This window comes from Lutra lutra, chromosome 2 (genome assembly GCF_902655055.1).
Source record: "Lutra lutra chromosome 2, mLutLut1.2, whole genome shotgun sequence".
Classification (NCBI taxonomy): Eukaryota; Metazoa; Chordata; class Mammalia; order Carnivora; family Mustelidae; genus Lutra; species Lutra lutra.
In genome coordinates, this window is record NC_062279.1 from 16,848,623 (window position 1) to 16,861,452 (window position 12,830).

A 12,830-nucleotide genomic window follows, 5' to 3' on the forward strand; every position below is an offset into this window, starting at 1 on the left:
CTTTTATCAGAAAGGTTACTGCCTGTGTCCTTTGCCAGGGTTTTTATTGTTTTAGGTCTCACATTTAGGTCTTTAACCCATTTTGAATTTATTTTTGTGTGTGGTATAAGGAAGTAGTCCAGTTTCATTCTTTTGCATGTTGCTGTCCAGTTTTTCCAACAACATTTTTTGAAGAGACTGTCTTTTTCGCATTGAATATTCTCTCCTGTTTTTTTGAAGGTTATATGATCATATAGTTGCAAGCTTATTTCTGGGTTTTCTGTTCTGTTCTCTTGATCTATGTGTCAGATTTTGGGGCCAGTACTATACTGTTTTGATGACTAGCTTTGTAATACAGCTTGAAATGCCAAAATGTGATGTCTCCAGCTTTGCTTTTTCATGAATGATTTGGCTATTTGGGGTCTTTTGTAGTTCCATGCAAATTTTAGAGTTGTTTGTTCTAGTCCTATGAAAAATGCTGTTGTATTTTGATAGAAATTGTGTTAAATGTGTAGATTGCTTGGGGTAGTATAGACATTTTAACAATATTTTTTCTTCCAACCCATGAGCATGGAATGTCTTTCCATTTCTTTGTGTCCTCTTCAATTTTTTTCATCAGAGTTTTATAGTTTTAAGAGTACATGTCTTGGAGGTGAACCATGAGAGACTATGGACTCTGAAAAACAATCTGAAGGTTTTGAAGGGTGGGGGGTTAGGAGGTTGGGGGAACCAGGTGGTGGGTATTAGAGAGGGCACAGATTGCATGGAGTACTGGGTGTGGTGCAAAAACAATGAATACTGTTACACTGAAAAGAAATAAAAAATTTTTTTAAAAAAGAGTACATGTCTTTCACCTCTTTAGTTGGTTTTATTCCTAGGTATCTTAGGGGTTTGGGTGCAATTGTAAATAGGATCAATTCCTTGATTTCTCTTTCTGCTGCTTCTTTGTTGATGTATAGAAATGTAATCGATTTCTTTGTTGTTTGTTTGTTTGTTTTTTAAAGTTTTATTTATTTATTTTAGAGAAGGAGGAGGGGGAGGGACAGAGGAAGAGGAAGAGAGAATCCAAGCAGACTCTATGCTGAGTGCAGAGCCCAGTGAGGGGCTCGATCCCAGAGGCCCAAGATCACAACTTGAGCCAAAACCAAGAGTTGGATGCTTAACCAACCGTGCCACCCAGGTGCCCCTAGAAATGTAACAGATTTCTGTACATTGATTTTGTATTCTGCAACTTTGCTGAATTCATTTATCAATACTATCAATTATCAGTATAGCAGGTTTTTTGGTGGGTTTGTTCAGGGTTTCTGTATAGAGTATCATGTCATCTACAAAAAGTGAGTTCCATTTCTTCCTTGCCCATCTGGATGCATTTTATTTCTTTTTGTTGTCTAATTGCTGTGGCTTGGAATTTCAGTGTATGTTGAATAAAATTGGTGTGAGTGGACATCCCTATCTTGTTCCTAATCACAGAAGAAATGTTCTCAGTTTTTCCCATTGAGGATGATATTATCTGTGGGATTTTCATATATGGACTTTATAATGTTGAGTTATGTTCCCTCTAAACCTACTTTGCAGAGGATTTTTTATCATGAATGGCTATTGTACTTTCTCAAATGCTTTTTCTGCATCTATTGTAATTATTATATGGTTCTTATCCTTTCTTTTATTAATGTGGTATATCACACTGATTGATTTACAAATATTGAACCATGCTTGTAACCCTGGAAGAAATTCCACTTTATTGTGGTGAATGATTTTTTTAAATGTATTGTTGGATTTAGCTTGCTAGTATTTTATTGAGAGTTTTTGCATCCATGTTGGTCAGGGATATTGGCCTGTAGTTCTCTTTTTTAGTGGAGGCTTTATCTGGTTTTGGTATCAGAATAATTCTGGCCTCATAGACTGAATTTGGAAGTTTTCCTTCCTTTTCTATTTTGTGGAAGAGTTTGAGAAGAAAAAATATTAACTCTTTAATTTAACTTCTTTAAATGTTTGGTAGAATTGGGGCACCTGGGTGGCTCAGTGGGTTAAAGCCTTTGCCTTTGGCTCAGGTCATGATCCCAGGGTCCTGGGATCGAGTCCCGCATTGGGCTCTCTGCTCATCAGGGAGTCTGCTTCTCCTTCTCTCTCTGCCTGCCTCTCTGCCTACTTGTGATCTCTGCCTGTCAAATAAATAAATAAAATCTTTAAAAATAAAATAAAATAAAATAAATGTTTGATAGAATTGACCTGTGAAGACATTGGGCCCTGAACTTACGTTTGTTGGGAGTTTCTTGAGTATTGATTCAATTTCTTGGCTGTTTTTTTTTTTAAGATTTTATTATTGATTTATTTGACAGAGACAGAGACAGGGAAAGAGGGAATACAAGCAGGGGGAGTGGGAAAGGGAGAAGCAGGGGGACTGATGTGGGGCTCCATCCCAGAACCCTAGGATCATGACCTGAGCTGAAGGCAGAAGCTTAACCAACTGAGCCACCAGGCGCCCCATCTATTTCTTTGCTGGTTATTGGTCTGTTCAAGTTTTCTATTTCTTCCTGGTTCAGTTTTGGTAGTTTATCTGTGTTTAGAAATTAGTCCATTTCTTCCAGGTTGTCTAATTTGTTGACATACAGTTTTTCATAATCTCTTATGAATGTTTGCATTTCTGTGGTATTGGTTGTTGCTTCTCTCTCATTTGTGATGTTATTTATTTGGGTCCTTTTCTTTTTGATAAATCTGGCTACAGGTTTATCATTTTGTTAAGTTTTTATTTGTTTATTTTTCCAAAGAAGCAGTGCCTGGTTTCATGAATCCGATCTATTATTTGTTTGTTTGTTTTTAGCTTCTATGTTATTAATTTCTGCTGTCCTCTTTATTATTTCATTCATTCTGCTGGTTTGGGGCTGCATTTGTTGCTCTTTTTCTAGCTCCTTTAGGTGTATGGTTAGGTTGTTTATTTGAGATTTTTCTTGCTTCATGAGGTAAGCCTGTATTGCTATAGACTTCCCTCTAAGGACCACTTTTGTATCATCCCAAAGGGTTTGGTCTGTTGTTTTCATTTTCATTTGTTTCCATGAATTTTTAAATTTCTTCTTTGATTTTTTTGGTTGACTCATTCATTGTTTATTAGCATGCTGTTTAGTCTTCATGTATTTGTGCTCTTTCTGATGTTTTTCTTGTGGCTGACTTCTAGTTTCATAGTGTTGTGGTCAGAAAAGTTGCATGGTATGACTTCGGTCTTTTTGTAATTGTTGAGACCTATTTTGTGACCTAATATGTGATCGATTCTAGAGAATGTTCCATGTCCACTTGAAAAAAATGTGTGTTCTGCTGTTTTAGAATGGGACATTCTGAATATATCTGTTAAGTCCCTCTAGTCCTGTGTGTCATTCAAAGCCATTGTTTCCTTGTTGATTTCCTGTTTGGATGATCTGTCCATTGGTGTAGGTAGGGCATTAAAGACACCTACTACTATTCTATTTTTATCAATTAGTTCCTTCATGTTTGTTATTAATTGTTTTATATGTTTAGGTGCTCCCAAGTTGGGTGTATAAGTATTTACAATTGTTATATGGTTTTTTTTTGTTTTTCAGCATAACAGTATTCATTGTTTTTGCACCACACCCAGTGCTCCATGCAATCCGTGCCCTCTCTAATACCCACCACCTGGTTCCTCCAACCTCCCACCCCCCACCCCTTCAAACCCCTCAGATTGTTTTTCAGAGTCCATAGTCTCTCACGGTTCACCTCCCCTTCCAATTTCCCCCAACTCTCTTCTCCTCTCTAACTCCCCTTGTCCTCCATGCTATTTGTTATGCTCCACAAATAAGTGAAACCGTATGATAATTGACTCTCTCTGCTTGACTTATTTCACTCAGCATAATCTCTTCCAGTCCTGTCCATGTTGCTACAAAAGTTGGGTATTCATCCTTTCTGATGGAGGCCAATTGTTATATGTTTTTGTTGGATTGTCCTCTTTATGATTATATAATGTCCTTCTTTGACTCTTTTTATAATCTTTGTTTTAAAGTCTAGTTTGTCTAATATAAATGTTGCTACTTCAGCTTTCTTTGGGCATCCATTTATATGATAAATATTTCTCTGCCCCCTCACTTTCCATCTGCAGGTGTCTTTAGGTCTAAAATGAGTCTCTTGTAGGCAGCATATAGATAGGTCCTTTTGGGGGGTTTTTTTGTTTGTTTGTTTGTTTTATCCATTCTGGCACCCTATGTCTTTTGATTGGAGTGTTTGGTCTATTTACATTCAAAGTAATTATTGATAGATTATTTATTGACATTGTATTACTTGTTTTGTAGTTGTTTCTGGAGCTTTTCTCTGATTCTTTGTCTTAGTCATTTTTGGTCTCTCCTTAGCACTCAATGAGTTCCCTTTAATATTTAATTTTCCCGCAGGGCTGACTTAGTGGTCATGAACTCCTTTAGTTTTTGTTTCTCTGGGAAACTCTTTACCTCTCCTTCTACTCTGAATAGGAGCCTTGCTGGATAGATTGTTCTTGGCTGCAGGTTTTTCCCAGTCAGCACTTTGAGTATGTCATGCTGCTCTCTTCTGACTTGCCATGTTTTTGTTAGAAAATCTCCAGCTAGCCTTATGGGTTTTCCCCTTGTATGTTACTGTCTTCTTTTGTGTTACTACTTTTAAGATTTTTTTTTTCTTTACCACAATATTTTGCAAGTTTAATTACAATATATCTTGTTGTTGTCCTGCTTTTGTTGATTTTGATGGGAATTCTCTAGATGTATGTTTCCTTCCCAAGAGTAGGGAAGTTTTCTGCTATTATTCTGTGAAATTAATTTTCTTCCCCCTTTCCTCTCTTTTTCTTCTGAGAGTCCTATAATACAATTATTATTACATTTGATGGAATCACTGAGTTCCCTAAGTTTATTTTCGTGTTCCTTATTCTTTCTCTCTTTTGTTCAGCTTCATTATTTTCCATTATTTTTTCCTCTATATCACTAATTCATTCCTCTGCTTCTTCCACCCTGTTGTTCATTATATTGAGCTGTTTCCAATCTCATCTACTGCATTCTTCACTTGTGACTGATTCTTTTTTAACTCTTTTATCTCTGTGGTAAAAGATGTCTTCTACTCTTTTCTCAAACCCAGTGTGTATCTTTACAACTGTTGCTTTATTTTTTGTTAAGATTTTATTTATTTATTTGACAGGGAGAGAGCAGCAGAGGGAGAAGGAGACGCAGACCCCCCACTGAGCAGAGACCCTGATGCAGGACTTAATCCCCAGGACCCCGGGATCATGACCTGAACTAAACGCAGATGCTTAATCGACTCAGCCACTCAGGTGCCGGTGATTGGTTCTCTAAATTCCCTTCAGGCATGTTACTTCCATCTGTCTCTTTTAGATCTCTGGCTCTGGCCTTATTTTTGTTCTTTCATTTGGGGTAAATTTCTCCATTTTGGCATTTTGTCTAAGTCTCTGCCTTATTCTATTAGAAAAGCTAGTTATGTCTCCTGCTCCTGAAAGTAATGGCCTAATGAAGAAGTCATGTATTTCCCAGGGCCTAGCTCTTCAGGGAGCGTCTCCACTGTGTGTGTGAACTATGCTATTGTGTCTGGCTGTTCTATCCTTCAGAGAAGTCATCTGCAGAGGTTCTCTTTGCCCACAGTGGGGCATTTGCTCCTTGGCCTAAATATGGCCAGTTTTAATGAGGTATACTCTGGTTTGCTTGTGAAATGAGACCTAACACTAACTCCACCAGAACTGAGGCCCTACAGAACTCTCTGGCTGGGAGAGATGGTGTGGGTAAGAGTTTGTGATAATCTTCTAGGGGAGGGGACTACCATACTGGGAATGAGACAAGCTTGATTGAGAAAGGCAGTTCCAGAAGAACACGGAGGTCTGGGGTTTAGTGAAACCAAGTTAGGCAGCAATTGTTGCCACCGAGCTGCTTCTGTCATGTGGTTCTGTGTTTATGCTGATGTGTGGGGAAAGGAATTGGCACCAGCCAGCCCCTTTGTTCCTGGGGAGGAGTCTCTGTGAAAGTTGCCTCTGAGGGAAGCCCTCCTAGAATAATGAATACTCTCTCTGCTGTGTGCCTTAGGTGCTTCTCAGTTCAATTCTCCCAAGTCATATGCCCTTGGATTGTTCAGTTGCCGTCTCTCTAGGAGCGGTGCTGTGCCATCAGGGCTCCCTCTCAGCCAAACCTGCTGACCTCTAAAACTCTAGACTTTAGGCTCTGCTGCTTGCAAGAACTCAGGAAATTCATCCCCTCTCATTTTCTAAAATAATAGCTTTGGGGAAATGTTCTTCTTGCACATTCCCCTGTGTGTTCCTCTCTCTCTCTTTCTCTCCCTCTTACCCTTCTCTGTGACCATGGCTCCCTCCCCTCTGAAGTATCACTGATCCATTTCTCTCCTAAACCACATCCCTGCACTTCCTACCTTCACCAGCGTGGCTCTTCTCTCCCTTAGTTGCGGAGTTTGTTCTGTCAGTCTTCAGGTTGACTTCTGATGTATTTAGGACAATATGGTCATTATCTAGTTGTGTTTGTGAGGTGAGATGAGCCTAGGTTTCTCCCACTGTGCCCCTATCTTCCTCTCCTCCCATACCTTTAGCTCTTTGAGCATATTTAAGAAAGCTGGTTTAAAGTCTTTGCCTAGTAAATCCAATGTCTGTGTTTTCTCAAGGAGAATGTCTGGAGATTTATATTGTTTCTTTGAATGGGCAGTGTTTTCTTGTTTCTTTGTATGCCTTATGACTTTTATTTGAAAATCAGGCATTTGAAAAAAATAGCAACCTCTCCCAGTCCTTGGAAACCAGCTCTGTATGGGGCAGTGCTTCACCAATTGAGTCTATGTGTTCTGAGCTGAAGGATATGCCCGAGATAAAAGCTCAAAGTCCACTCAAGTCTTTTCTGAGAATACCCCTTGCTTGGGCTTATGTGTGGCTCTCTCAATTCCTCCATAAACATGGCTATTTTTGAATGTCTTAAAATCCCAGAGTCTCATTCCAGCTTTTCCTGAGGGACCTACATGATTTATTGTGTCATCTTTTGCCTCAGGTGCTCTGTAGATACAATCTTTCTGAAGCTTTCACAAACACTGACTCCTACTTTTTCCCTAGACTGAGATTCGAGTTAGATGAGAAAACTAGTCCTTTAGGAAGCTCCCAAAATGGGTATAACATTGCCAGGAGGTTTGATCTGCAGCTGGGAATTTGGCTGCTGCCCCTTCTAGATGAAGACTGTGCTGAGCCAGGAGGGAGTAGGGAAATGGTGAGTAAAATTTCCATGAAATTTCCTATCATTTTTAAGGTAAATTTTTATCGATAGGGAATTCGCTTGGTTACTATAGATCTTTGGCTGTTTTTTCACAGCTACTGTAACATTAATTAAGTTAGTTTCTTGTTTTTTGATATTTTCATGAAATAAAGGATTGAAACTTTCCTAGTTAGGCATTTTGCTGATATCACACCCTTGAGGAGCTTTGGTGTGGTTAAGATAATTACTTTGAAAAATTAAACATGTCAGGCAAAAAATTTCTTTTGATGAAGTTAAAGCGTATACTCAACTCTTATATGGGCTTATTTCTAGATAAAGTAAAGAATAAGACTAGTATTTTATATTGGCCATAAACTCTGTATTGGAGCCTTCTAAACTTTGTTAGGTTTGTGTATCTTAGCTCCATATCTTTATCACAGGAAACTTTTCCTTGCCCCACCTTTCTTCCACTTTTACTTCTCACTTTTTAAGGACCAGTTCCCATATTCTTATTATAAACCATCTCATGAAACAGATTGAGCTTCCTCTTAGGTGGGAATCAAGAAGTGTGGTCAAAAACAATTGCCCAGCCTTTCCAACTCTGAGCTTTCTTTTTAATTTTCCCTGTTGATTCAAATTTTGCATTATAAAATGGGGATCAATTACATGAGCATTAGTTCTCACCAAAGACCAGTTCAATTTGATTATAGTAAGTTATTAGTTGCTGTTGATACTTCGAAATTTCTTAAGTGTTAAGTGTGATTGGTTTTGTCTGTCATTTATGACACCATTCCTTGGATGCCCAGGAGACAGCAGCTTATCAAATTTAATTAAGATATTTAAAGTGTAGAATGAAAATGAAATTGGGTCTAGAATTTTATTTTTTATCTTAATACATGAATATTAAATTCAAGGCATAGGGTTTGAAGAGCCCTTAGCCATATCATGAGACTGTCGATAAAGGAGAGTGAGCCCCCCATTCATTCTAAAGGACTTCACAGATTTATAAGAGACTTAAAGCTATCACCACTTTTCAACTGCCTTGAAAAATTACTAAATAAGTAAGTTTAGGTTAAACCAGAAGCTCCATGTGTCAGATGCTAATTTCCTTTTTCAGAAGGGAAGTTCAAGTTTAATTTTATTCAGTAGTGTTAGAGTAGAGGAAAGGACATAGTGTGATTTCCTCCCTTGTCAAAGTTCTTGCTGAATTTGTTGTCTGGATGAGCTTAATTTAAAACAGCTGAAGTCAATGAGCAGAAATGGAAATGACATTGGTAAGAGGAACTGTACCTTTATGCTAGAGAAAGAGTTCAGAAACCAAAAGAAGAGCAAGAAATGCCCGCTAGAATTTCCGATGATACAAAGTAGGATCATGTCCTTTCCAAAAGGAGGCTATGAAGGGAGACCAGTGAGCACAATTTAAAATGCCTGTTTACCTAGTGCTCTGAGGCAAACTTAACTCTTTATCTGGGTCCATAGTACATTAATCACATTACAAACCCATGAGAAGTTTTACTGATGAAAAGGTATAGCCTTACTTTGGCTTCCTGTTGACACAGGGAAGACTGATAAGTCCAATTTATTGCAGAAATTCTTAAGAACCATGTGAAATAAAACCTGTGCATGATATAGACTCTTAAATTCCCAACAGCTCCCTGGCAATTGGCTATTTGGTGCTGACCCAAGTTTAAATATTCCTCAATAATTAGTTCTCTATTTGGACCTTGTAGAATCTGGCAATAGTATAATTATTTTGTCTAATATTAGCTTGTCTTTTCACATAGTCTGTTTTCCCCATAATTTCAGCTCTCTATATATGTTGTCAGAAATGCAATGATGCTATCTTCATGTCTAAATTAATTTATATGGAAAACTGTAGACAGTGTCTCATATAGCCTTCAATAGTCTAGTTTTATAGATGCTGATGATTATGAAAACCATAATTAAACCTTCCTTTACAAATCTTAAGATAAAGTGAACAGATTTCCTAGTGATTATCCATTTTCTTCAATCATCAAAAAATTCTTTGCCTAGCATTAAAAAGGCTGCAATTGTCCTTTAAAAACAATGTCTAATTTATTAAGAATTATTACTAGGAGCAGGCAGAGAAGGACAGAGGGTCTTTAGTTCCATAAATTTGCAAATAATAAGTTACTGGTTACTTTTGGCTTATAACTGCCAGACTCTGAAATTTGCTTTTTTTCCTAACCATTCTTTCATGCTCTTTGCATATACTATCTTACTCAATTTTCATTAACAAGTGCTCACTCAAGTTGAAGGAAGAAACTATAAAATATATAGATTTTAGTAAAATCAATAAAAATTTAGTAAATTTAAAGGACTTTGGCTTCTAGAATTCTATAGATCTTGGCTCCCCTGGGAATAATGCAGCTTCATTTATATTCTGAGATTTGCTGATCTAGCATACTACAAAACACCAGTAAATACTGGACTTGTATTTATGGATGTATCTCACAACTTTGATTTAATCCTCTTAAAAGGGGAAAAATGAGCTTTGTCACTATAGCACCTACCACCATAATATCTAAATAAATTAATGCATAACCAAGGAATGTACAGTGGAGAGAAACTGACTTGTGATGTATTCAGAAGCTAGCAAGAATTAAGGACTAGTAATATCTGGATGTAAACTGTTGCATTATGGGATGATCAATAAGTATTTGGAAAAATCCATTCATTAGTTCAATCAACATTATGGAAAATTTAGTATGCTCATGGAGTCATAAAGCATAAGAGATGGGTGTGTCAGATTATAGAGGGAATGTGTTTCATTTATCTAATGATACATAACATAAACACTCAAATTTGGGGACAAGAGTCATTTATTTGTTTACTCTTCCATAATTTTGGCAGGACCTGGGGAAAACTCATTTCTGCTCTGTGTGGCATCTTCTCCATGTGAGTCAACTGGGATTAGAAGATCTACTCCCAATATGGCTCACTCATTACTTACTGGACAGCAAGTTGAGGCTGGTTGTCTCCTAGGTGCTCGCTGGAGTTGTTGGCCAGACTCTTAGTTCTCCTCCCTGTTGCCTTTGCAGACGGCTAGGTTGTGCTTCTTACCACACAGCAACTGAGTTCCGAAAGGAAGAGGGTGAGTGCCCATGTACAAATGCTTATCAAGTCTTGGCTCACTTCATGTTTAATGATGTCCTATTGGCCAACTCTAGTCACATGGTCAAGCCCAATGTCAATGTGGGAAAAAAACATGCGGAAGTGTGAATACTGAAGAGGAGCCTGGTTCATTGGAGGCCAGAGAACCAGCCTACCATAGAAGAGTGGCTGGAGAGTTGTAATACAGAGATCATACCATGTTCAGCTTCAAGGAGCTCACAGAGAAGAAACTTTTGGAATACTATTAATGTTTTACCGCATGTTGCAATAGGTAGATGTGAGGGACCATGGTTTACTCAGGGCAATTGTTTGCTTATGGTATTATATTATAGATAAGTGAAAAATCAGAAAAGCATGACCATGAGCCCAGTGACCACCAGATAGTTCCAACTAAGACTAAGACCCAAGGAGAAGATATTTTGCATCATGATACAGACCTATTTTCTTGCCCTCGGTTCTTCAAACAAGTCAAGCTCCGGGCATGTTTTAACTGATCCAAGCTGTTTTATTTCTAAACTTGTTTGAATAACGAAGCATTATGGTAACTTCGGTATAGCCTTTGGCAAATCCCTCATCGTGCTATTTCCTCATTTCTCAAACAAGGGAGTTAAATTAGGTGGTCTCTACAGTTCCTTCTAAGTGTTCTAATTTGCTATATAACAATATGGTTGGTAACATTATATCCTATTATATCAATAACAAGAAATGTGTCCTTTCCCTGACAAGCACATTCCTTTAACTAGTCAGGAAAGCTTATTGAGAACTAACTGGTGAAAATGGACTTCTCTGGGTTGGTGTTTGTTCCCTAACAGGCTCTGATTATGGAAACGAGCAGCACGAATTAGGACTGGCTTTTGGCTTTGCACCTTTGAGCAGTTCCTTTGTTGTGAACTAGGTGTCTACTTGAATCAAAAGGCTAACGTTCACATTACTTATCTTCCTGGGTTGCTAAGAAGATAAGGGAAGTGAAAGTATTCAGCTTTGATTAGGGATTGAGGTTTTTTCTCACTCTGACCACACTCTACTAGGTTCTGACAGTTCTGCATCAGTCTTCCGAAAAAATAGAGGAATTCATTAGCAGATACATGCTAACCTGTAGAGTACTAGCCCTGCCCACACCAAGGGAGCTCCCACTTTTTTCAACTTCTCTGTTGCTAAATCTGTGACCCTTTTAGTAAAACCCAAGGGACTGTACCCAAAGCAGAAAAGCAAGACATTTTTTGAGAAGCAGTTTAGTATTTCTCTTGCTGATATGTGAGATGTGCTTTTTTCCTTTTGCCCTTGTTAGAATCCAAGAACTGTAAGAAGCTTGCCTTTTTTTTTTTTTTCCCCCTTTTTAGTTTCACTTTCGAGATTGCAGCAAATATGCCGCCCATCCCTGGAGGAAACGACTGGATTTGGACTAATGAAAAAAGGAACGGCCAGCTGTTATCAGAATAAATGAAGGTAGATCTTTAAAATTCTTACTGGGATCGGGTCTGTCCTGTTGGCTAGAGCTGGGACTGCGCGTCGGTTTTAGCATTCTTTGGTCTTTCTTTGATCTGGTGCTTGAAATCGAGGCAGAATCAACAAGGAGAACAGAAGGAAAGAGAGATGACAGAGGTGTGGGGAGAAGTGTATCATAACTCAGAGTACATGTAATAGCAGGAATTTATAATTAACATAATCCAATACTTTATACAATAATGAGGTTTTTTTTTTTTTCCTTTGTGGATTTCCAGACCTGGAAAAGCACGTTAGGAAATTTATGGAGATCATTTTGCAATAGCCTTTTTTTAAAAAAACATCGTATCTTTGGGGGGCCTGGGTGGCTCAGTTGGTTAAGCATCTACCTTTGGCTCAGGTCATGATCCCAGATCAGGTTCTGGGATCAAGCCTGGTTTGGGACTCCTTGCTCAGTGGGGAGTCTGCTTTTCCCTCTGTCTCTCTGCCTCCCCTCCCCAACCCCCTGCTCAGGTGCCCTTTCTCTCTCAAATAAATAAATAAATTAATTAATTAATTAAATCATATCTTTGTCTTAAAGTTACAGAGCCCTGTGAGCTTGAAAGAGTTTCTCTCCTTTTCTCAGTTTTGTTGGCCAGAAAGGAGACAGGAGCTGGTATTTTGTGATATTGTGCTTGAAAAGGAGAAAACACTTCAGGGGTTCCTGGGAGTACAAAAGTGGTTTTCTTTGATCTCATAAAGGAAAGTAGAGGAAAGTGACAGTGGATAGGCGTTGAGATGTATAGGAAAATCAGAAGGATCATTTCCCACAGCACTTGCAAATGCAGGTGAGTCGGAGGAAATCCGAGTCAGCCTGGAGCAGTAGTAGCTCAGGAAGTTACCTCGAAATTTCACAATAGGATTGTGTGTTGGTGTGTGTCTGCAGTTAGGTGTTACCTGTATACATTCACGGGGAGAAAATATTGTGAAGTGTACGAACCAAAATGGAGAACCCAAACTAAGCAGGGATTAGCTCTAACTCCCATCCAGTCTGGCTCCAGACCAAATGTCTTCATCATG

General features: G+C 38.4%; 1 protein-coding gene across 2 annotated transcripts in view; it reads left to right on the plus strand.

The window, feature by feature from the left end:
* Nucleotides 1-5,248: 5,248 nt before the first annotated feature.
* The window catches only part of TLR3 (toll like receptor 3), a 29,166-nt gene continuing 21,584 nt past the window's right edge, over nt 5,249-12,830 (plus strand). For both annotated transcript variants that reach the window (XR_007124722.1, XM_047715305.1), the window contains exons 1-3: nt 5,249-7,208; nt 10,068-10,308; nt 11,669-11,774. The gene's annotated coding sequence lies outside the window, so the exon portion shown is untranslated. The remainder of the gene's footprint in view (nt 7,209-10,067; nt 10,309-11,668; nt 11,775-12,830) is intronic.